Here is a 26,510-nt window from a genome sequence, read left to right as displayed (position 1 = left end):
GTAGTTGAGGTAGTGAAGTTTTGGTAGAGATATTTGAGAAAGGACTGAGTTACAGAACTATGAATTGTTAGTTCTGCAATTTTGGCTAGACATGTTCATGTAGAAGAGAAGAAAGTGGGAAGGAATGCTTTAGTGTGTAGAACATTAAAACGTAGAGACTAAGAAGACCACCTAGAGGCAGGTATGAGGTTTTATGGGATGTGAATTTAATGCTGGAAAGTATTGGATTGCAGAGGGGTAACATTTACAATTCCCACTCCAGTCAGTGCAACAGTAGGGAAGTGTTGGATTGCGGAGGAGTACAATTTACTATTCCCACTTCAGTAAGTGGAAAAGTAGGGAAAGTGTTGGATTGTGGTGGGGTAAATATACTATTCCCAGTCCATATTAGACCTCTCCCTCTTGGCTTTTTTTATCCCCCGGACAGGCCTACAAGGCCAATTAGGAAAACCATTGTGATACATCAGGAAGGGCCCCCTCGCACCATCTTGCACCCGTCACACTATCAGGCTTATAATACCACACAACAAAGGTCTACACAAAAGTTGTCAGGGAGGGCAGAAAGGGGATCCCCCAGCGAATTTGTTGTTGCTCAGCAGGGTGGTCCACCCTCGGTAGAGATAGGTCTCACTAATCGTTTCTCTCCCTTGGCTTCAATGGACACGAACGATTGACTACCTTGCAGCTCGGTGGAGAAGAGGGTTGAGGTAGGAGCCCAGAGGCCCATATGCAAAATCTTGACCTGGAATGTGGCAGGCATTAGATCTAAAGCCATGGATCCTATTTGGCTGGAGTTCATTAAGCAGTATGATTTTCTTGCCCTCCAGGAGACCTGGGACACCTCTTTCAGTTTTTTACAGGACGGGTATCTTAGTTTCTCCATCCCTGCAGTCCCTGGATTAGTGGGAAGACCTAAAGGGGGATTGCTCGTTCTTCTTTCGCTGAATTTGGTAGGGGCTTTTAAGAAACTGGAAACTGCCCCAATGAACTTCCTCATAATTGAATGGATTATTTCCGAGCAGCAGAAATTTGTACTTATTAATTTCTATAACTCTAAGGAGGGCTCATCTTTGAACGAGCATCTGAGCGCCCTGGAGCAATTTTTGTCAGTCTATAAACAAGATCTTTCTTCTGCTCCAGAGGTGGTTCTTCTGGGAGATTTTAATATACATCCTTGCTTGTGGGACTGCTATAATGACAATTATGGAGGGTCACCGTGTGAGGGGGTGCCCCATTCTGAGCACAGTAAGGAGGGAGTGGCCCTCGAGGGTCTCCTCTCCAACATGAATCTATTTGAACCAGGTATTGGTAATGGTGAGGCGAGAGCTCCAACCTTTATAGGGAGAGGGGCAAAAACCGTTAATGATTACATTTCTTTATCCCCTGGTGTTTTGGCTAAAACCATGGTCTATAGCGTAGTGAATTCAACTTTCAGCGACCATAACCCAGTTCTGCTGGAAGTTGATCTTGTCATTTTCAGGAACCAGAATGACTTAAGAGGGGGGGGCGCCTAGGCATCTATCGACCATAGACCAGGGGAAGACGGATTAAATGGAACAGGGTTGTCCCAGAAGCTTTCTTTGAGGAACTCACACTTAAAACTGAGGCCAACCTGGCTGTCTGCCTGGACGACACTGCTGCAGGAGTTGATGTAGTTGATGCTTATGTAGCAGTGTGTAAGCAGATCTCCAAAGATCTAGAGGCTGGCGACAACGCCCACACAAGGAGGGCCTATAAATGGTTCGACAAAAACTGTTAAATTGCTCACGGTGCCCTACTTAAGGCACTCAAACATAGACCGAGGAATAGAGCCCTAGTTGCTGATCTCCGTAAGGAGTACAAAATTGCAATTATAACACGCAAGCGTCAAATTAAGGAGGAGGCTTGGGAAAATCTGCAATCCATGGATGTGAGAAGGGACAGCAGGAAATTCTGGGCTGTTATTAATCAGCCGTTCTTCTCGGACCAGGAGAATCTGGACACGGACTGTGTGATCCCGGATGAGAGTTGGCTTGTACACTTTAAAAGCATGTATGACATAGATCAGAGGGGTCCGGCATTTGCCGACTCTGCTAGTGTTCGGCATGCTATGCCCGTCAGGTTCTACTTGGCTGAAGTAGAAAGGGCGATTAAAGAGACAAGCAGAAATAAGGCCGCAGGCCCGGATGGGGTTCCTGCAGATTTGTACATCCTGTATTCACAATTTTGGGCAAAAATTCTGTCCAATGTGTTTAACGCGGTGTCCACTGCGGGTTTCCCGTCCTCTTGGTCCTCTTCGGTCATAGTTCCTATTTTTAAAAAGGGGAATAGAGGGGACCCCGCCTGTTATAGGCCAATCTCATTATTGGACTCTGCCGTTAAAATCTTGGGCAGGGTCATTTTATAGAGACTGGGGGATTGGCTTGCAGATAGGGGGGTCCTCTCCAACCTCCAGTATGGTTTTAGAGCACACAGGGGTACCATGGACCAATGTTTAAATTTATACTTCCTTATAAGTAAATACACAGTCGTGAAGGAGGGACTTTTATATTTGGGTTTCATGGACCTATCATCGGCATTTGATTTAGTTAGCTGTTCAAAATTATGGCTTATCTTGCGGGAGATGGGTTTGGATGCTTCCTTGGTCAATTTTTTAAGCGATCTTCATCAAGACCTGTCCGCCTCTGTCAGGGTTAAGAGGGAAGGCCGGTGTACTGGGCAATTTAGCTCTAGAAGGGGGGTCAGACAAGGCTGTATTCTGGCCCCTCTTCTTTTTACTATTTACATCAATGCCCTTGAAAAATCATTGGACTTGGCTACACTGGACATTCCGCGTATAGGAGGGTCGGGTATCCTGGTCCTCCTTTACGCGGATGATGCCGTCCTACTTGCACGCACGGGCATGGGCCTACAGAGGCTGTTGGATCACTTTTTTATGGAAGCCCTGGATTTAAAGGTTAACACCACAAAATCCCATGTAATGGTTGCCGGAGCACGGAATAAAAACATGAAGGTTAAAATCTTCACGTGCAATGGTACCGAAATGTCGAGGGTGCCGTTTTTCTCCTACTTGGGAGTTCTATTCGACGAGAAGGGGAACTGGGGCCCTCAGATGAAGCTAAAGAGCAACGTAGTGGCAAGATCTACTACAGCTCTTTTGAACTTCTCCAAGAGATTGGGAGCAAGACCCATGGAAGCAATGCTAAAGATTTATAAATCAAAGTGTTTGGCAATTGCCTCCTATGGTTCGGATAACTGGGGTTACGCAGTCTCGCCCAAGATACAAACTGCAGAAAATAGATTCCTCAGATCCCTTCTGTCACTCTCGCAATCATCCCCCACATTCTCTATACACTGTGAAGTGGGACTGGGTTATGTCTCAGACTATTTGAAAATGGCTCCGTTGATTCGTTGGGTCAAAACCTGGCTGAAAGAAGAGATCACTCTTAACCACCTGATATTGAAGGATTGTGTTGCCCTTGAGAAGGCGGATAGAGTCCCATGGCTATCATATGTCAGAGCGGCATGTGGCAGGCTGGGCCGACCAGAATTGTATTCATCGCCACAGGGCATTACAAAGGAGGACATAGGGTGGATCAAGCATAATTTTCGCAACCTGCTGGAGGCGGAAAGGGAGGAGGAAGAACTTAGAAAACCTATGGTGAGATCCATTTACGGTTTATCAATCTCCCCAGTGATTGAACCGTATCTGAAGTATGTCACCAAGCCCTTCCACCGCTTTCTTTTGGTCAGATTCCGGTTCAACCTTATTCATCTCACGCTAGGCATATATCCTAAATGGGGGAAACCAGAAGAAACACCACCATGTACTTGTGACAGCTTTCCGTACAGGATACTCTCCACTTGGTAATGTTCTGCAAGCACTACTCGGTGGCGCGTAAAAAAAGTTTAAACCCAATTCTGCGGGAATCTGGTTTTGTACAAGTAAGGCCTGCCCTCCTTTATTTACAAATGCTTAGTTCTGTCCAGGTTATCTATAGTGTACCCAGTTTTTTGGTGGCAGCAGCCCGGTTAAACAAAAGGAGACTTCTTTAAATTAATCATTGTGCAGGTTCAAATGGGGTTATGGCCATTAATTGATATACTAAATGATACCAAATGAAGCTCTTTATACTGGATTTAAATTGCCGTTGGATAAGGAACTCTTGTACATTTTTATACTGTTTTAAAGTAGCTTAAATCTTGTTTATATGAATTGTAAGAATCAAATGTGTTCTTAATCTTTTATATAATTTTAACGTGCAAAAGATGATTTTGTATTGTCTTTTATGATTTTAATTAATCGAAATAAAGAACTTTGGCTGGCTGATTCCCAGTCCAATGAGTGCAACAGTTGGGCAAAAGTAGGCAGTAGGATTGTGGGGCGGTAAAATTGACTATTTCCACTGCAGTCAAAACAACATTAGAAACAAACAAATTCTCTACATCACAATAAAATAATTTCAAAAACATAGTAAACAAATAAAAATATACATATGTTAAAAAACTACAAGTATATTTTATATTAAAACAAATAAAATAAATACATAATATAATGTTAAAAACATATAAATAACTACAACTAATATTATAAATAAAATAAATATTTTTCATGTAAATAAATATTCTTATTTATAAATTATTTAGTAACAAAAACTTGGGGCCAGATGTAGGTAGGACTTATTTACCGATTTTTAATTACCGAATTTTACCGATTCGGTAATTAAAAATCGGTAAATAAGAATGGGAGACATATAGGAACATCCAGATGTTCCTTTTACCGAATCGGTAAAAATCTGTATTTACCGATTCGGTAAATACCGACCGGTAATGGCCATTCATTCCTATGGGCTTTGCAGCCCATAGGAATGAATGGGCATTACCGATTCGGTATTTACCGAATCGGTAAATACAGATTTCCACAAGGGTGCAGGGGGTGTCACTTTGACACCCTCTGGCACCCCCACAAGAGGCTCGGGTGCCATGTGGCAGGCATACCTGCCCTAAGGGCAGGTCTGCCTGTCATATGGCACAGGTGTGCATGCACACATGTGCATGCACACCGGATTCGGTATTTTACCATCAAATATATTTGATGGTAAAATACAGATTCGGTAAGGGTTGTGGGACTCAGAAGAGTCCCACCTACATATCAAAATTATCGAATAGGTTAAAATACCGATTCGGTATTTTACAGATTCGGTAAATTTACCGATCGGTAAATTTACCAAATCTGTAAAATTTGTGGCCCTACATACCATTTCGTTAATACCGGTCGGTAACGGCCGAAAATACCTATTTTCGGCCGTTACCGACCGACCTACATCCGGCCCAAGGTACTTAAATTATTTTAATTTAATTTCTTCCCACAATATACTCCTACAAAGCTCACAACCCGCTCCTCAACGTAATTTCAAAAAGCACATTATTTACACTATTAACATAAGTATTAGTCAACAAAATAATTATCATTAATAAAAAATAACTTAATAATTTACTTCCCACAATATACCCCCACAAAACACACAACACACTCTAAAAATGTACAAATAATTAATTACACAATTAAGAAAATGAATTAACAATTTAATATCAATTATAAAATTAATTATTAACTAATTAAAAATTAATTTTCCTTCCACGATATACTCCTACAAAACCCACAACCAACAAGTAAAATTAAAAACTAATTATACATGTACTATTATTAATTATCAATTAAATCATTAATATTAATTAACAACTCATTATTAATTAATTTGAATTAATTTACTCCCCATCCTGTACACTTATAAATCCCCACAACCCACACCAAAAAAACCTACATAATTAATATAATTATCCATTACATAATGAATAATAATGACAACTAATTATTTATTCATTAAAATAAAATTGCTTCCCATCCTGTACTCCTATAAACCCCACAACCCACACATTAAAATTTCATTAAAAAAATTAATTGCACAATTAGAATATTTAATTATCAATTAAATAAAGAATATTAATTTTAAAATAAGCATTAATTTATTATAATTAAATTACTTCCCACCCTGTACCCCTATAAACCCACAACCCGCTATGGTACTAAAAATCACACAAATTAATAAAAATTAAATGTAATAACTATTAAACATGTAACAACTATATTAAAAAAACATAAACAATAATTACACAAAACATTTACCTCGTATACATTCAAACTATATACTAAAATACATAACAATATTTAAAAAACAAGATTATAACCAACTATATTTTTGTAAATGATACTAATGACCGATATTTAAAAAAACGATGGGGCTGATTATGATGTTTGTCCGTATGCCATCGTCCCCGTGGTGGGGACCACCCGCCTATATGGCAGCCGTCTCACAGATGAAAACAATGCGGCCGCCACCACAGTGGCTGCAATAGGCCTTTTTAACTTTGCGGCGGGTGCTGCTAAAAAGGCAGGTTTTGCTTTTCCGTGCACTACGTGGCAGGCACCACGCAGTGCCTGCCAAATGGTGCAGGGAAATGTAGGGGGCACCATAGGTGCCCCCTAAGTGCAAATCAAAACAGCTCCTGCCCAAGGGAGGGCCACAATGGGTCCCCAAAGTCAATCCCTGCTAGTCTTTCCATGGCGCCATGGAAAGGCTGGTGGGGATCCAGCATCCTAATCTGGCGGACGGTGCCTGCTAGGCACCGTCACCATTGTGAGGATGCGGGTGGTCCAACAGGCAATTGTAATGATTGGTTCTGTTGGACACGTGGCGGTCTGGCTTTCCGTCCGCCAGCACACCACCCGACATCAAAATCTGGTGGGCGGTAATTACCCTCACGATGGCAGTGAACCCGCCACCAGCAGCCTGCTGGTGGCGGGTAATCACGCCCTATATTACTTACTTTAAACTCAATATTCTTGAAAACAATATTGTTGCTGAAGATATTACCATATCATGATATTTTGTACTAGATATTTTGGTACGTTGATGTTTTGTACTCTATATTTTGTCTGAACACCACTTGAGTGTGCACTGCTGTGAACCCTGCTGTCATTTTAAAGGCAGCCCTGCTTTTAAAATAAAACAATGTCCAAATTTGACTTTGGATTAAAAGTACTTCCAAAGTCTTAAACTACCTTATTTTGACATTTACTTCACCACTTATGGCCTACCCTAGGTACCCCAAGGGTAGGGTGCATTGTAGTAATAAGCAGAGACATTATAAAATAAGATTTATAAGCTCTAGTGAGGAAACAACTACCTTAGCTCTATAGGCTAACATGGAAAGGCTTTATTAAACTTTTTTTTACAAGTCTAACGTTTGACAGGAGTGAGCTCAAACATTAATTCAAAGTGTTAAAATAATAGTTACAATAAATCCATCAACTAGATTTATTATAACTATTGCAGGAAAGTAGTTTTAGAACTACTTTACTAACGTTACCCAAAATCAGCCCTGTAGCAGCCTGTTCTGATTGGAAAGCGTTTGACAGACTAAGCCATGCTTCCTTAATGAGGAGTGAAGTGGCCTGGGCTGAGACAATTACTCATCTGGTGGGAGGAGATCTGCTGCCTGCTGATGCCAGGATAGGAAGGGGGCTGGGTAGCTAAACTGGTCTTCATAGGGTGAAAGACAGTTAGACCATGAACCAGACTCATCCTGCCCCCGTTTTCTGCACTCCCAGCCAGAGGGGAGCCCCAGTAATCGAATTAGTAGCGGATCTGGAAGGGGAGTTTAGGGCAAAGGTAGCCAAACCTGTGGGTTGGGTTAGCCAGACCTTCACCTCCAGGACAGATTTTCTCCATTTTGATTTTTGTGGAATAGTGCTTCTTAGGGCAAAAATATGCCACACTGTTAAAGAAGTTGTCATCACAGAGGATGGCACTCTGCACTCCATTGTTCAGGGGTTCCCGTTTCTTGCCAGCCCAGAAACCTGAATAAATATTTGAGAGCTGCCTAGCAACTCAGATCCATGCCTGGAAACATCAAGAGAAGAACTGCCCTGCTGGACCTCTGGTCTGCACTGAGAGAAATAGGAAATTGCAGCAAGAGAGAAATGGGATCTAACTTGTAGATCAGTAGTGAGATATTCAGCTCCATACAATTTCTGGAGCATTAAGGGCCTCATTATGATGGCCGTCGGACAAAAGTCAGATGGCCATCATATTGGTGATGGGACCATGGGGCCCAGTAGGATGGCGGGCGGACCCTACCGGTGCTGGCACCGGCCGCCAGTGGTGCGGTGGACCTGCATCGGCAATTAGGATGCCACCGCCACCATGGCGGTGGCATCGTCCATTCCCAGCATTGTGGCTGGCGGTGCTCACAGCAGCGCCTGCCACAATGCTGGGAATGCAGTGTATGCATTGTCATGCACAAGGTCCACATCCATGACAATGCAGGGGGGTACCATAGGTACCCCCATTTATATCCCCCACCCTCCCAATACCCTAGGGGCCCGCAACAGGCCCCCGAAAGCAGAATCTGCATTGCCTGTCCATGGTGGCAATGCCGCCACAGAAAGGCATGTTTCCGCCCCCATACTAATATGGATGGCGGTGTCTAGCAGACACCGCGATCATATTAAACCCTTTTCCGACCAGGCAGAAAAGCGGTGTCGGTCTTCCCCCACCATACTAATATGGCGGGGGTAAATGGGTGGTGGGCGGGGAAGGATGTAGGGCGGATCGCCACCGCCATGCGGCTGGTGGCGATCCACCCTACATCCTAATGACCCTTCTATGTTTGCAGACACCATGCAGTGCCCCCCAAAACCTAACACTGAGGGCCAGGGGGAAAGGGGGGCCCACTCCGGGCCCCCAATGTCCCTTTCCTCCAGCCTTTTCATGGCGGATAAACTGCCATGAAACAGCCTGCAGGTAGAGACATCATAATCCCTAAGGCAAGCCCGTCTGCGCCCGTCCGTGCCTGGGCCGCGCCCAGTGTCAGAACCCCTGGACCTCGCGAACGCCACAACACCAGACTCCACTGCGATGCCAGCAGCCTCCACGTACTCAACGCCAGCCGAAACCACACCTGCTTTCAGGCCACCCCGAAACAGACCCACGGACCCTTCTCCTGCCGCACCTCAGGCTTCACCTGCGACAGAACCACGAAACCTCCAAGGACTGGACCCAACCACCTCCGCTGCACACTCCTCAACACCCGCTCCACACGCAAACACGCCATCGAGCTCTGGGATCTGCTCAACACCTCGGCCCCAGTTGTGGCCTTCATGACCTAGACCTGGTGGAACGACTCCTCGGCGCCCAACATCGCCATAGCCATCCCGGACGGCTACAAGATCACCCGCAGGGATCGCGCCAACAGAACCCGGAGGAGGAATAGCCATCGTCCACAAGTCCACCCTCAAGGTTGCCACCCATGCAGACGACACCCTCAACACCGCCAAACACCTGCACTTCCGGATCCACACCGACCCCAACACCACCCTCAGAGGAACACTCATCTACAGACCCCCCGGCTCAGTTCAGCCACTCCATCGCCGACCTCGCCAGCACCCACGCACTCACCTCCACGGACTACATCCTTCTCGGGGACCTGAACTTCACCTTGAGAAAAACAACTACGCCAACTCCGCCACCTTGATCGACAACCTCGCCAACCTCGGCCTCAAACAACTCGTCACCGCACCTACCCACGCCGCCGGCCACATGCTGGTCCTCGTCTTCTCCACAGGCACCCACGTCACCTTAAACCACACCACCAAACTCCACTGGACCGACCACCGCTGCATTTATTTCACCTTCAAGAAACCAACCACGCACCACCGCACCCAACAGCAGCTTTGCCGCTGCTGGAGCAAAGTCACCGAAGATCGGCTGATCACCACCCTCGACCATAACCCACCCCCCGACCCAGACGCCGCAGCCCGCAACTTCAGACAGTGGATTGACGACTGCGCCAACACCCTCGCCCTGCTCAAGAAACCCTCTAACAACCACGCCAGCAAGAGAGCCACCTGGTTCACCGACGAGCTCCAGACCTCCAAATGCGCATGCCGGAAACTGGAGAAAATATGGCTCCACGAACGCACACGGGACAACAACGCAGCCCACAAGGACGCCACCCGCAGATATCACTACCTCATCAGATTAGGCAAGAGATCCTCCTTCAAAGACCGCTTAGACAACAACGCACATGACAGCAAAGAGCTTCAGCATTGTAAAGCTCTCTCCAACCCCAGTGCCAACGCCAAAGACATCCCGCCCTCACAAGAACTGTGCGACTCACTAGCCATCTTCTTCCACCGCAAGATCGCTGACATCCACGACAGCTTCAACACCACAACCACCCGACTACGCCAGACTCCACCTCCCCTGCGAACACCACCAGCGCCATCCGCCTGACCTCCTGGTCCAACGTCAATGACGACGAGACACGCAAGGTCATGAACTCCATCCACTCAGGATCTCCATCAGACCCGTGCCCACACCACGTACTCAACAAAGCAGACACAGCCATTGCACCCCAACTACGGAAGGTCATCAACAACTTCTTTGAAACAGCGACATTCCCGGGAAGCTGGAAGCACGCTGAAATAAACGCCCTCCTCAGGAAGCCCAAGGCAGACCCCAAGGACCTCAAGAACTTCCGGCCCATCTTCCTGCTCCTGTTCCCGGCAAAGGTCATCGAGAAAATCGTCAACAGGCAATTGGCCCGCCACCAGGAAGACAACGACATCTTGGACCCGTCCCAGTCCGGATTCAGCCGAAATCACAGCACCGAGACAGCCCTCATCGCCGCCACAGACAACATCAGGTGCTAACTAGACAACGGCGAAACATCAGCCCTCATCCTCCTGGACCTGTCGGCCGCCTTTGACACGGTCTGCCATCGCACTCTAAAGACACGCCTCCTAGAAGCCGGAATCCAAGAGAAGGACCTTGACTGGACCACGTCCTTTCTCTCCGGCAGAACCCAGAACGTCCTCCTCCCACCCTTCCGGTCCGAAGCCACCGACATCATCTGCGGCGTCCCCCAGGGCTCATCCCTCAGCCCGACGCTGTTCAACATCTACATGGCCCCCCTCGCACAAGTGGCCCGCCATCACGACCTCAACATAATCTCCTACGCCGATGACACCCAGCTCATCCTCTCCCTCACCAAGGACCCACACATCACCAAAACCAACCTCCACGAGGGAATGAGGGCCGTTGCCGACTGGATGAGGAGCAACCGTCTGAAGCTGAACTCGGACAAGACAGAGGTACTCATTGTCTAACCCACCCCCTCAGTCTGGGATGACTCCTGGTGGCCGACCACACTGGGAACAGCACCAACACCCACCGACCATGCTCGCAACCTAGGATTAATCCTCGACTCCTCCCCCTCCATGACTAAGCAGGTCAACGCCGTCTCCTCCTCCTGCTACAACACCCTCTGCATGCTCCACAGGATCTACAAGTGGATCCCGATGGAAACAAGAAGAACAGTGACACAGGCCTTGGTCAGCATCAGACTGCAGACTCTACTCAGGAAGCCCAGCCAAACATCTACGACGACTACAACCCTTCCAAAACGCCTCCGCCCGACTGATCGTTAACGTCCCCCACCGCAGCCACATCACCCCCCCACCTGAGAAACCTACACTGGCTCCCCGTCGACAAGAGGATCACCTTCAAGCTCCTCACCCATGCACACAAAGCACTCCACAACGCCGGACCAGCCAACCTCAACAGCAGACTCAGCTTCTACACCCTCACCCGCCAGCTCCGCTCCCCCAGCCTTGCCCTCGCCGCTGTCCCCCGCATCCAACGAACAACCTCCGGCGGCAGATCCTTCTCCTATCTCACCGCCAAGACCTGGAACACCCTCCCTAACCACATACGGCAGACCCAAGACCTACTCGCCTTCAGAAGACTCCTCAAGACCTGGCTCTTCGAGCAGTAGTAGCACCCCCCCCCTCCCCCCAGCATCTTGAGACCCTCGCGGGTAAGAAGCGCGCTCTACAAGTACTCTGATTGATTGATTACGGCAGTGCCTGGCAGGCCCCACCATGATTGTAGGGATTCAAGTTCCCTCCGACGTCCATCGGGCTCCTTGTGACCGTCAGATCAGTGGCAGTCGGTCTCTCCGACCACCACCCATCTGTCCGCCATCCTAATGTGGCGGCCAGAAAAGATGGTTACGCGATGGCAGCGGGACTACCACTGACGGGCTGTCAGTGGTGGTCCCACTGTCATCGCAATCCTGCCCTATGTGCCAGGCACCATTTGGTGGCTGCCACATGGTGCATGGATATGTTGGTGCCCCCACTGGCCATGTTTGAGGGCAGTGAAGGTGGGGGGCCCGCTGTGGCCCCCATTGTCCCTTTCTGCCTGCCTTTTCATGGTGTGTAAACAGCCATGTAACGCCGGCATGAAGGGACATTGTAATCCCTACGGCGGTGCCTTGCAGGCACCGCCACTATTGTGGGGAATACAAGTCCTTGAGCCCGTCAGATCCGTGGTGGTCGGTCTCTCTGACCGCCAACCATCCGACCGCCATCCTAATGTGGTGGGCGGGAATCAGCATTATGATGGCTGTGGGACTGCCACAGATGGGCTGTCTGTGGCAGTCCCAAAGTCATCATAAACAGGCCCTAACTTCCCCATTATTGCCATTTTTAGAGGGTCCACCGAAAGCTTCCCAAAATGAGAGGCAAACCTTTTCAGGGCATTTCAATGTAGCAGGATGTGAGGTTCTTAGGTTTGATATCTGTTTATCCAATTTCAAATCGCTAGCAAATGTAAGACCAAGACATTTGTAATCAATTTGCTGTTCCAATAGTATAGTGTTCAGCTACTGAGTACATTTCTTGGAAAGGAATGCTTGGAAAAAATCTAAAGGCCTGATTTAGATTTAGGCAGACTGGTTACTCCACCACAACCGTGACGGATATCCCATCTGCCAAAATATAAAAAATGATATGTTATTGGATATAAGTATATATATTTATATTTTATATTATTACATTTAAAAAGTTTTAAATTATAATATAGAATAGAAATATTAATTTAATAATATTATCAAATTAGATATATGTAAGTTAATATATATATATATATACATATATATATATATATATATATATGTATATGTATATATATATATATATATATATATATATTAATATACACGTTTGTTTGAATTTTTGTATATATATATATATATATATGTATATATATATATATATATTCACTGAAAAAACCATAAGTTATAGACCATATATAGTTAGGAATTAGCATTTACAAAACCTTGAAAATTCACTGAAAAAACCATAGGTTATAGACCATATATAGTTAGGAATTAGCATTTAAAAAACCTTATTTTACTCACACAAAACCATTGAAATTCCATATATAGTTAGTTGCACTAACTATATATCGCGCACCCGCAATCCACTGCTGATCATGTCACATATTACATCATTCATGACATGGTCAGTGACATCACTGATGACATCACTGATGACATCTCAAATGACATCACTGATGACATCACTGATGACATCTCAAATGACATCACTGATGACATCACTGATGACAACATCCAGTGACTGTATGTTTCTGTAAAGTTAAAATATGTCTTACATATTGAAGAATGAGTGGATGTAGAAGTGTCTGAACAAAGGATTTAGTAGGTGCGTGACTGACTGTATGAGTGAGTGATTAAATGTGTCTCACTGAGTGCATGGGTTAGTGACTAAACTGTCTTAATTTGTGCATCATTATGTCTGTTGTTCTGTAAACTGCTGCATGTGTTGATCAGTAGCTATATGATTAACTATATGGGTTATTGATTGGTTGCCCAAGTATTTGTATGGGAGACTGAGAGTGTGTATGGGTGGCTGGGAGGTGTATGACTCTCTGCATAGATGTATGGGTTCAAAAGTGCATGTGGAAACAGCTGTATGGGCGGTTGACTGTGTGCATGACTGTATTGGTGAGTGAATAGATATCTCAGTGCTACATGTCAAAGTAAGTACATATGTAAAATACAGTACATGTGAGAGTTGACATATATAAATAACTGTGCATAAGAGCCAGTGAATGTGTGAGTGGCTGTATGGATCATTGTGAACTTGTATCCAGGATTGTATAAGTGAGTAAATATGTTTTAGTATATGTTTGAATAAGTAAGGTGTGTTTAACTGTATAGTTAAGGAAATGGAGGTGTGATTGATTGTTTGCATGACTGACTAGGTGTGTGTGTAACTTCATGGATGAGTGACAGTCTATGAGTGTCTGTTTACACTGAGTGTATCTAAGGTTATATTAGAGTCTGAAGAGGTTCATCGTATTATCACATGAATGATGTCATCAGTGATGTGATCAGTAATGTCAAATGAGATGTCATCAGTGATGTAATCAGTGATGTCATTTGAGATGTCATCAGTGATGTCATCAGTGATGTCATTTGAGATGTCATCAGTGATGTCATCAGTGATGTCACTGACCATGTCATGAATGATGTAATATGTGACATGATCAGCAGTGGATTGCGGGTGCGCGATATATAGTTAGTGCAACTAACTATATATGGAATTTCAATGGTTTTGTGTGAGTAAAATAAGGTTTTTTAAATGCTAATTCCTAACTATATATGGTCTATAACCTATGGTTTTTTCAGTGAATTTTCAAGGTTTTGTAAATGCTAATTCCTAACTATATATGGTCTATAACCTATGGTTTTTTCAGTGAATTTCATTGGTTTTTTAAAAGCTAATATCTACAGCTGTAAAATGTATTGTTCTTTAAATCCAAAAATATATTTTATATGTTTATTAATAATTTTTTTAAAATATTTTTTTTGTTTCGCTCCCGGTCCGCGAACCGGGAAGCTTCCCGTTAGCTCAATTCGATTCCGCGATCCGGTCCGCGAACCGGTAACAAATCAACATAGTTACGGTATCGCGTTGCCGCGTAATGCGTCTTATGACGTACTGCGTTAGCGCACCCGGAAGTGCCCCGGGGCGCGGACCGAGGCGCGAAACGCAACTCCCCGGAAGCGATCCGCGGCGCGAAAGCGCAACGTATCGCGTTGCCGCGAAATGCGTCTTGTGACGTACTGCGTTAGCGCACCCGGAAGTGTCCCCGGGCGCGGACCGAGGCGCGAAGCGCAGCGAACTGGAAGCTAACCGGGGAGCGTTCCGCAGCGCGTAACATGAAAGTTAGAGTCATGTGACTTGTTAATAAAGCTTTTCATTGGTTCATTTCACTTTTAGTTTCATAATTATGGAAGGCTAGGTCAGGTGACCTAAAAATAACACTTTTCATTGGTTGAGAAGTATTGTTTTTCCCAAATGATGAAAACCCCTCCTTCTTTCCTCACTCTGACTTTCATCATTGTGAGAGGAAGACCTTCATTAGTATATCAGAAATGGCTTCAGTAGTTGCTTCAGCTGGTGGACCCCCACCACCACCTCCACCTCCTCATGGGAAGAGAGGACCACCTCCCCAGGTGATGACCAACACTGAGGAGGAAGAGGAAGAAATGGAGGAAGAGGAGGGAGAAGAACCACAGTTCTTGGAAGAGGTGCCCCGGGTTTCCCATAGGAAAGCCAGTTTCATCTGGCAGTTTTATTCAATCCCTCCAGGGCAAAAGAAAGTGAATGCGAGGTATGTGACCTGCCTCATCTGCAAAGAGAAATTATCAAGAGGGACTGATAAAAAGTATAGCTATGGGAACTATACCATGCATCGGCACATGACCAGGAAGCATCCACTTAATTACAGCCGGGCGGAAATACGGGATATGGAACAAAACCCAACAGCAACTCCTGTGGCCAGGTCAACATCGTCAATATCATTGACACCAGCAGAGGCACGGGAAACTGTGCCAAACATCCAAGAGAATTTTGGGCACATGAAACATACTTGTATGCACTGTGGTGCGTTGATATCATGTGGTAACATGAGTATTAATGCCATCAACCTGGCTTATGACAATCATAATTGCCCTAACCGCCCCCAGTAATTTTTTTTTGCTCCTGTTGAGCCCTTTTCAACGCCTGTTTTTTGTTGTTCCCCCCCCCCAAAAAAACCCAAAAAAAATATAAAATCGTTCAAAAAATACAAAAAAAACAAAAAATGTTCAAAAAATACAAAAAAAATATAAAACAACAAAAATATAAAAAAAAAAGTTCTTTTCAGAACTACCTTCCCTTTCCAAACAAATTGCTAGAATGTTTAGCACTCTGGCAAGCTCTATTTCTTTTGGTTCGCTTCCGGTTTAGCTTCCCGGTACGCGTACCGGGAGCTAACCAAAAAAAAAACTTTTTAAAAAAAAAGAGTAAGTATAAGGAAAGTAAACAGAGAGTGATGTTTCAAGAAAGACAGCTATAGGTAGTAAAGAAGAGATACTATTTAATAGATCTATTTACCAAAGAACAGACAGAAGATGGTATAATTGTGAAAAACAAAATAGATAACGAAGTGAAAGAAAAACAAGCATTGGCATAGCCAATAGGTATCGACTTTTGGACCTTCTAAGTCTTTAGTTATGCAGCATAATATCCTTGGTGCAGCAACATCAACTGTTGCATGGCTAAACACGTATAAGGTCCCAAAGGCGAGACCTATTGTCTATGCCAATGCTTGTTTCTTAAGTAGAATTGCAATACGTATGGCTCTTCCATGTAAAAAAATCTTATCTTGTGCTCTAAAGATTGCTAAAGTCTCGACAGAGAACAGGCTAGATTGTAAGTAGGGTAAATTGCGCTTGGTGATCTGTTTGAGGGAGCGTCTGCTTTGCCTGGTGTCTTTGGAGAGCAATTTTGATTGTTATACTGGACAATATAGCCCTAATGTAAATAACATAGGGGCATATTATCAACATAGGCAATAAAAGTTTTGCAGCTTTTATAGGCAGAAATGTGTCGCTAAAGCTGCTTTTGCGGCAGAAAACTGCCGCTAAAGCCGCTTTTGCACCAGTTTTCTGCCAATAAAAAGAGCAATAATTTTATTGGCTGCATTCATAATATGCCCCTTAGTGTGCTTCAACTACACAGAGAAAGCATTATGAACAAATAGTGATACAGTGATCAGTCAAAGACACTAAGAGTAATAGAGACGGAGTGAGTGAACAAGAGTGAGGAACTATGAAAAGAGAGGGACTGAGAAAAAAAGTGGAAGGAGTTGAGTAAGTAGGTAATAGAGAAAGGAATGAGGGAAGTAGCAAAGGCAGGAAACTGAGGATTAAAGAAATGAAGCAGTGGAACTAATAGTAGTTCAATGTGATAGAAATGTAACGAAAAGAGTACAAAATACTTACCTTATAATTGTCGTTAAATTCCTCACTTTTTATTTTTATACTTTCAATCTGTGAAAGAGAGAACAAACATTTGAAAAATATAAAAACATGTATTGAAAAATTACAAAAGACAAGGGCAAAGATTGAAGGACAAACAGTTTTTCAATAACTTTGACACTTACAGAAGCTACACAGTCCTAAAGATATACATTTTAAAGTAACACTATCTTGATGCAGATGAAGTGAGGCCTATCTTAAAACATGGTGCATCTTTTGCATTGCTGTTGTCTCAGAAAAGTGTCGCAAGACACTAAAATTTAAAATAATTGCTTCAGGATGCCAATAAGATGTCTACTATCCAGAGTTTTGTTTCAGGTGAGGCCTACTCAGGGTTGCAGATGAAATTTCAAGTTGTTGAAGAGAATAGAAGACATAATACATGTGAAGGTCTACCAATGAAGTGAGTCATGTCCACTGCAATCTTCAACAAAGTCCAAACCTCCTATGTTTCCCTGGACAGACCTAAACTTGATCTGCACAATGTGATTCGTAATGATAGGAAACACAGGTGATGTAATTGAAATACATGCAATTTATTTTGCTCATTTCACAATCACATCACTTCTGTTTCCTTTGCTTAGGTATCTCATTGTGCAGATGTAGTCTAGCATATCAAAGAATACGCAGAAGTGCAGCACTGCATGCAACAACTTTGACACTTACAGAAGCCTCACCTTCTCCATGCCTTCTACACAGTTCTACATATACATCATAAATGGAAACATTACAGAATTAATTATACATGTTAAATGGTTTATTTTTGCTGTTCTCAGAATGTATCAAAATTCACTAAAAACAGTGACTTGAAGGTATTCATCATGTAACAGCGGGGAAAAAAAAACACAATCAAAATGATTGTGTTTAAAAAACCCATACAAGATCAGAAATCAAAAATCAGAACTCCTTAAAGTTAACTTACTTTCCATGACGTCCAAGGATGTCCTATGAATAGCTTATACTCTTTTGTGCTGTTATTACTTTCAGCCCACCAGTTTCTGAAAGAAAATCTCCATCGTTTTTAAAAACATGTTACATACAATAAATGACTTCTTGCTCTCTACCACAAGATTCCACAAGGCCAAATTTTGTCAGAGCCATGTATAACTCTTGGATTTCTTGTTAACCAATCCCATCATTTGGCATTCCCGCAACTTTCAGAATTAAAATGTTGAAGATCATTTTCACAATCCTGGAATAGTAATATCTTCCCCTTCTTGCTCAGTCATGTTCTACATTTCATATGACACTGATACTGCTTAATATGAAGCAGACTTACACTACCTCTATGAGTACTACAATTATTTAATTCTCTACATCACTTTTAATCACAAAGTAATGTAAAACAGTAGACAGCATTGCAGACTTACATTCCCTCTACTCCATGTTTTGATTGGCTGCTTTAATTAGCTTATGAAAAGAAACAGTTTTTCTGAACTCATTTAAACTGCACATACATGTCCATGATGTCCAATCCTATGATTAGAAGTTATGTCTCTGAACTACACTTATCCTCAAGGCCAAATTGTGTAGGAGCCATTAGAACTTCTTGAAATTCCACAGATCATATCCCGAGATTATTTTCCTAAAATTTTGGTTTTAAAAACACCAGGTAAGAGTTTTTAAGGTCATACGGCAATTTTTTTTTGAAAATTACAACAGAATCATTACAGAATGACCAGCCATTTCTAGACTTTAAATAAGCTGTGTAATGTCCTGATGATATTGAAGGGCCGTCATGATATATAATTGCTGTAGTTACAAAAGTCCTTCCTGATATTGACAACTGCGAAGCTACAAAATTTTTTATTAAAGTTGTCAATTTTGTTCCATCAGGCCTACATCGTTGGAACATTAAAATGATGTACTGGCCATATGTTCGTATAAATAATGTGGACATCATTTCAGATTTACATTGGCTACACTCCATGTTGTGATTAGCAGCTTTTACTAGCTTATTAAAGGAGACTGATTTACTGTCTGGCAAAGTTAAATATACAAATCTTTCTGAGTCTACACTAGTAGTACTTGATACCATACAGTTCTCGCAGTCATGCTGCCATTGATAAGAAAGCCCAAACAGCTGATCTACATCTACACCTTCAGCATGTAATACATGAAGCATATACATTAAAAACTCCTGACAATCTTGCTGAATATTTTGAGAGAATTGTGTTTGGCCTGAACATCTATCTAACAGATTTCTAATTTCAGACACACTTTCTATGTTTCTTCTATCAGTGGTACATTTCTCTAACACAGAATTTAACAAACTGCAAAATCTTTGATCAGAATTGACCACAATCTCTTCTTTTACATTTTTTAGAGAAAACAAAACATTCATTACTACATTAGCATAGCAGTTGACACCAGAACTGTTTTCAAACTGAAAACCAACAACATCTTCAACAGAATCCTCTTTGTTTCTGCTTGTAATTTTAGGTTCATTCACTTTTTTTCTTTTTGCTACAACCTGCCCAGTATTGTTCTCATTTCTTCGTTTCCGGCCTACCAGACGTTTCTCAAACAAAGGAAACTGAGGCAAATGTGGCGCATACTCTCTTCTTAACCTATTGTATTCCTTAACACAATCTAGATCTGCACAAATGTTTCTGACATCACAGTCAATCAAGTACAATCCCGATAAAGTTCTAACTCGTGACAATGCCACATATGCCATACCCTCCTTGAACACAGAACTGCCAATATTCACCAATGCAGTGTCTACACTTAAACCTTGCGATTTATGAATTGTCACCGCATATGCCAAGCAAACAGGGAACTGCTTACGGCGAACATATACGTCTTTTACAAGCAAAAATCTAGCAGAACAACGAGCAATTAGCTGTACTTCCTCAATGCCATCAAATTTAATTTTTAAAAATTCAATTCCATCTCTATTTCTGTATTTCACAAAATCAACAACATTACCCATTGATCCATTTACCAGACCTCTTTCAACATGTAAATTCCTTCTTAAAATTATACGGCAGTTCAAGCACACATTCAGAGTCTTTTCAAAACCTGCAGTTTTAGATATACTCTTCTCTAATGAATCCAATTTTGTTTTCAGATTCTCAGACAAAATAATTGTTGATCCCATATGCTCTACTCTATCAATAGCTTCCACTTTCACAATCTCTTGCTTTTCTAAATGCAACATTTTGTTGTTAAATTTTGCACATTCTGCAAGAGTTGGCATCAAACATATTCCAGATTTCTTATCAGTAATTTTCTGAAAAATATTCTCAGGCACAACATCTTGTTCTGGATATAAATTTGACAGTAATCGTGCATGTAAAGCTTCTTTCCCATGCTCGGTCACTTTTCCAATTCTAACATCTTGTAGAATAGTCTTGTAAACTTCATCCTTTGCCTGACGCATATTTTCATGCATTTCAGCATAATTGAAGTTTAACCATATATTGACGTTGCCAATGCTGCCTAGGCACTTCCTGGTATCTTCATGCGTGAGCATTTTGAACACAGGTTGCCCTTTCACTGGTGTCAGCTGCAGAAGATCTCCAAAAACAATGATGTGTTTGCCACCGAATAACACATCATACTCTGTTTTGAGAACTTCTTGCATCCTCAAATGCACAAAGGCAAGCATGACATTGGAAACCATGCTTACTTCGTCAATGATAAGAAGTTTCATTTTCCTCAAGATTCTTGAAACTTCAAAACAAGCATCTCCAGATAGCTTGCGATATTCTAATTTGTTGTCATGCTCCACTGGCAGCATCAGTAAACGATGTAAAGTAATCCCTTTAATATTATGTGCTGCCAGTCCAGTTGGAGCAGTGACAACACAAGACAGTGATGACTCTGTCCTTTCCTGCAAATAGCATGAAATTGCTTTAATGAGGAAACTTTTTCCAGTTCCCGCTTCTCCACTCACGTACAGTCGGACAGGCTTCAACGACGTACATGAGCACTCTTTCTTATCATGACTTAATCCATGATCAATTTGCATGGTAACTTCGTCATATATTTTCCTCTGCTCAACGTTGAGTTGCCTTTCCAACTCTTCTAAGTTAACCGCATCCTCTTGAGCATGTGCCATGGCTCTTTCCACCTCATTCATAGCAGTGGCAGCTTCATTTTCAATAAGAGGTCCTCCTAGTGGATCCTGACTCAATGAAGCAGAACTCTGACTGTCCTGAGAACTGTCTCTGGCAATCTCGGCTGCAATCGTTGCTTCCTGCTCAATTTCCGCATTCAACATTTCTACATATTTGGGAAAAGCAGGACATTCTATGGTCTCCTTGGCGGCATTGAAAGAGTCTTCGTAACAGAGGAAATCTCCAAGCAGTTCCTCTTCTGCACGCCAAGGCTTGAAAAGTTGCAAAAGTGCTAAATAGAAAAACTCCTTTTTTTCAGGAGATTCGCCACTCAATTTTCGATGGTTTATCAAGTGGCATTTTCTTTGCTTGACCAGACATCCCTCACTTCCTATTACAGCATACACTCCTTTCTCAGTATCTTCTTTGATGTTCCTCTTGAACATGTAATTTTGCAGAACCTCATACAGACAAACATTCTCTAGGTGACTGCTTCGATTTGGATAATATGTATCCAACATGTTTGTCTTCAAAATGTCGGTACTGTTTGGCTCCTTTTCCGCCAAATACTCAATTTCCCGCACAGGTTTGAGAACTCGATTACGCGTTGCAGCAAGACCAAGACTCGCCCAAACGATACTCCTGGACTTGGCATAGAGACTTGCTGAAGACAACCGGTCAGAACATTCGTACGCTCCGATTTCTCGATGCGACAACATCTTCAGACTGAAACTGTACAACTTCTTGCTGAGGCTCTTTTCATGGGAAATGTCCTCCCACATATCCTTCAATTCTGTCTTCTCTTTTTTGGTGATATACGACGTCACATACCGAGCCACAGCCATACAGTTATCAGCCACAAACTGTATATCCATGTTAGCATTCCACATGGACAAAATCACCGGGTTGTAGTCGTTGATATACTTGGACTCTTCGTTCCTCTTCAAATTGTAAGTGTTTTTAGGTGATTTCTTCATCACATTATGTCGCAGCGAAGACATCAAACTGTTTACTCTTCCTTTAGAAATCACCGGTCGTGGGAAGCCGAAACGACATTTGGTGTAGAACTTGTCTTTGTTTCGGAATTTACGACGGCAGTACTTTCCACATCGATGGCTTTGGAAACGCAGAACTTTTTCTCTTAGGCTTTTCTTCTCCTTTGCGTTTGGAACAGCACACGTAGAATACTGTTGGATGAAACTCATCACTGAGTCTTCTGGATCCGTTCCAAATTTAGGTGCATCCTTGATCCACAGCAACATATGTATATGAGGAGCTCCTCTTGCTTGGTACTCCTTTCTCCAGAAGAAATCCAACACCTCTCCAAGAGGTGGATTCTTCTTATTCATGATGAAAGACATCATAGCTTCAAATCTATGATTGAAGTACCTACATACATTGACTGGATCCAAAGAGCACAGTTCTCCGGGTGTCTTGAATTCGATGTTTTCTACGTTAGCATTTGCCTCTCGTAGAAATTGAAGTAAGTCTTCCAAGCCATACTCGGCACAACTCAGAGTGAGGAACCATGTGGGAGTACCTAAGTTCCTCAGCATACATTTTAAATCACCATGACGACGGTACCAGTACTCATTAGTACCACGCTGACACGCCATGAGATTAATCAGGTGAGATTCCAAAATACTATCTTGGACATTCACTTTATCCATAAAATCACTTGCCGAGATGTTTTGCATGTGTATACCACTTTTCAAGATGTGGTTCACTGCATATGACAGTCCAGACAGATCGCTTTCAAACAGGAGATGAAACAAATAAGGAATGCATTGTCGAAACCTAGCATCTCCTGCATACAATCGCAAAGTCCGGTATTCAGAAGCAGGAATTTGATGAGGTCGCTCATCATATCTTCCTCCCTGACCTGTTGGAAAAAGCTGTGGGAAACACCGAGCTTCCAAACTTTCCTCCCAAACACTAATGGGACTCCCTTTGGCTTGTTTCATTTGAAACAACTCAATAGCATTCCCCATGACTTCCTTTGAATGCAAAGGATGAACACTATAATGTTCATATATTTCCTCACTAGTAGAGGGTTCTACTTTCTCAATTTGACCAGCACACAAATCGCTATCCTCTTCCTCACTTACTTCCTCTTCTGCAACATATACATTCTTATAGTATTTATTATTTTTTTTAAAATACAATGTTGCCTTTTTAACTTTCCTAACATCTACTAAATCTTGCCATATTTTCTTATTCTTTGTCGGAACCCCATTAACTAAGATAACCAGAGGTTCCTCTTCCACTTTTTCTACTCCAATTGTGTTAATGTTTTTCTTCAAATCTAGAGGCAAATAAACAACTCTTCCCTTTAATCCTCTCTGTAAATCTGATGGAGGCAATTTCCCTGTCTTTGGCTCCATTCTTACAATAGCCTGAAAGGGATGGATACTTTGAATCAAAATAGATTCATAAGTATTTAAATCCTTCAATTCAGAAGGAATCTCAACCAATTCCAGATTATTATGAACTGCTCTAGCAGGCATCTGGTTTTGTTTTAATTTGTTACAACAATAAGTACACACACGTTGATCCAATCCCAAATCAAAACAATTTTCTACCATCAAGTATGTTGCAAAATCCTTCCATTCACTATTATTTTCCCTTTCACTTTTTGCATATAAATCCACTAACTTAGTCTGATTCTTATAATAAGTGCGTCTACAACACACACAAGTGAAATTAGGCCTCTCACTTGATTTCATGTCAAACGTCGCAATTTCCCTCTGGAAATTATCTGTACTGGAAACCTGTACACTATCTTCCAAATGACCCTCTACTTCTTGCTCAATTTCAACATTCTCCTCTTTACTTCCAAAGTAACAAAACTCAATTTCTTCACATATATTCTTCACATCTATTTCAGAACCATGCAAAAGAGCAGCGCATAATTGTTTCAGCATAATTGCTGGACTCTTAGCATAATACAACAGTCTAACTAACTTCCTCACTTTGTTATGATGCACTGCTAGCATCCTGAAATGATGAAAAACACTCTGGCATACTCTCCTGGAAAGACAAGCCAGTGAATGACCATGCAAACCTGTCACTTCTCTCACTCTGCAAGGATCTAATTCTTGCAACAACCTTATTTTCTGCTTCAAACTTTTCTTGTTAAATGACCGTACAAAATCACAAAGCAAATTGATGGAATCCTGTCGCACACTGCAAATACTACTACACTTCCAGGTGTACACAGGACCCTTAGCACGTCTTCCTAAAACCTCATTACCTAACAACTCTTCTGCCTCTGTTGTCACAAGTTTTTCTTTTTCAACTGGACAACCATCTTTCACTTCATAAGCACGACCACTGATGTCAACTGCATGCACCAAATCATTATCCTGGAAATAACTCTCTTCATTAAAAAATGCCTCACAGCTTGAACTATGTATCCATTCTCCAGAAAAAACTTCACAAAAATTACTACGATTAACTATTCTCTTCCATCTACTATTTCTTTTGAAATCAAAAATTGCCTTGTTTAGCTTCCTAATTCTATTGATTATCAAAATAAATAACTTACGTTTAATTTCAAAAGCCTGATCAATAACTTTCTCAACTTTTTTTTTTCTCCTATAAAAAACTAATTTCTGTTGACCTTTCTTAATATTTTTTAACAAATTGCCAATTATCCTGTTACGGAACATTCGTTTACGAATCTCCGTAAACTGTTGTTTCCTTCTACTATCATGCACAGATTTATCTCTTGCTCTAGCAGTAACATTTTCATTTGTCCTTTTCTTTCCATTTGATTTACTTGTGTTGTTATGGATTGAAACATTTTCTGTACTAATATTTTTTTTATTAGAAATATTTCTTATGAAATATTTAGAGCTCTTACCCGGTGCTTTCTTCATCGCTTGAGAAATCTTTTTGTTAGAGGACTGCTGCATTTTTTTTTTCTCCTGCTGTCTTTGACGTTTTGCAGCCTTCATCTCTCTTATTTTTGTAGGCATAGTTGAATCTGAGGAAAAATATAATAAAAATGTTATTAAACATTATTATCAAACAGTAAATCAGTAATAGTGATCAAAAACATAACACACTACTTGACATTTTAAATAGAAGATTTTTTAGTCCTTGCAAATTTACAATACAGAAATAGCAGAAAAGAAATGAGATTTATATTTATGTTACCTATGCTATTTTATATGTGAATCTGATCTAATTTTATGAGCATATTTTAATATTTTATTGAAGACACTACACATAACCTGTTTTTGAAGGTGTCTTTATTTTTAAATTAAACGGTTTACCTTTTTACTTTTTATTGATTATAAATTTTAAAAATAAATGTTTATAATTCCAAAGGCTCAAGCAGGTCAGCTTCCCATCCTATATCATATAATTCGGACAAATCTGCATCCTCATCACGCTCTTCTTCATCCTCAGGATTTAAATCATCCAATGGATCAACATCCACTGATGTTTCAATTACAAGTTCAATGATGAGGTCAAAATCAACTGATTGCAGATTGTCGCTCATGTTGAGGTTGTCTTTATCTTTAAAGAAAGACAACAACAATGAGATGTTGCAGAGTAAGAGACAAATCTCACAGATTATAATAGTAAAATTATTTAACAAGAGTAACATTTTGCAGCTATTATTTAGCCATGTCCAGCGATGCTGAGCAGGTGAAGCCTATGTCTAATTTTTCACTGAACAGGACTCATCTGTTCTTAACCTTGGATAAGCCTCAACGACTCTGTGTCCCCTGCACATACTCAAATGTTAAAGTGCAGATTTATATTAAATGGCACATCCCCAGGCATGCACCAGTTAATGTGCACCACTGCTTTACCACCCATGGTGTGCCGCATTTACAATCAGATAGGAGAAAGCTGCTTCAAAACCCTGCGCCTGCTTGAAGCTGGCATAGGTCTTGACGCAGCATTGTATAGATGGGGCACCCCTGATCCTTGCTGGAGCTGCATCGCACTTACGATACAACTCCAGCAATGTGCCACCTTTACAGCACAGATGCGTCACGCATCTGTGCCTTTTTTGCCCCATGCTGCGCCGCATTGTAAATGCAGCACACCATGGGTGGCGGAACAGTGGCGCAGGATGACTGTCACATCCCTGGGGATGCGCCACTCATCATAAATCTATCCCTAAGCTTCTTATCTTGTTACAGATGA

This window comes from Lissotriton helveticus, chromosome 4_1, assembly GCF_964261635.1.
Source record: "Lissotriton helveticus chromosome 4_1, aLisHel1.1, whole genome shotgun sequence".
NCBI lineage: Eukaryota > Metazoa > Chordata > Amphibia > Caudata > Salamandridae > Lissotriton > Lissotriton helveticus.
The sequence above is the reverse complement of the archived record's forward strand: the minus strand, read 5'-3'. Positions refer to the sequence as shown.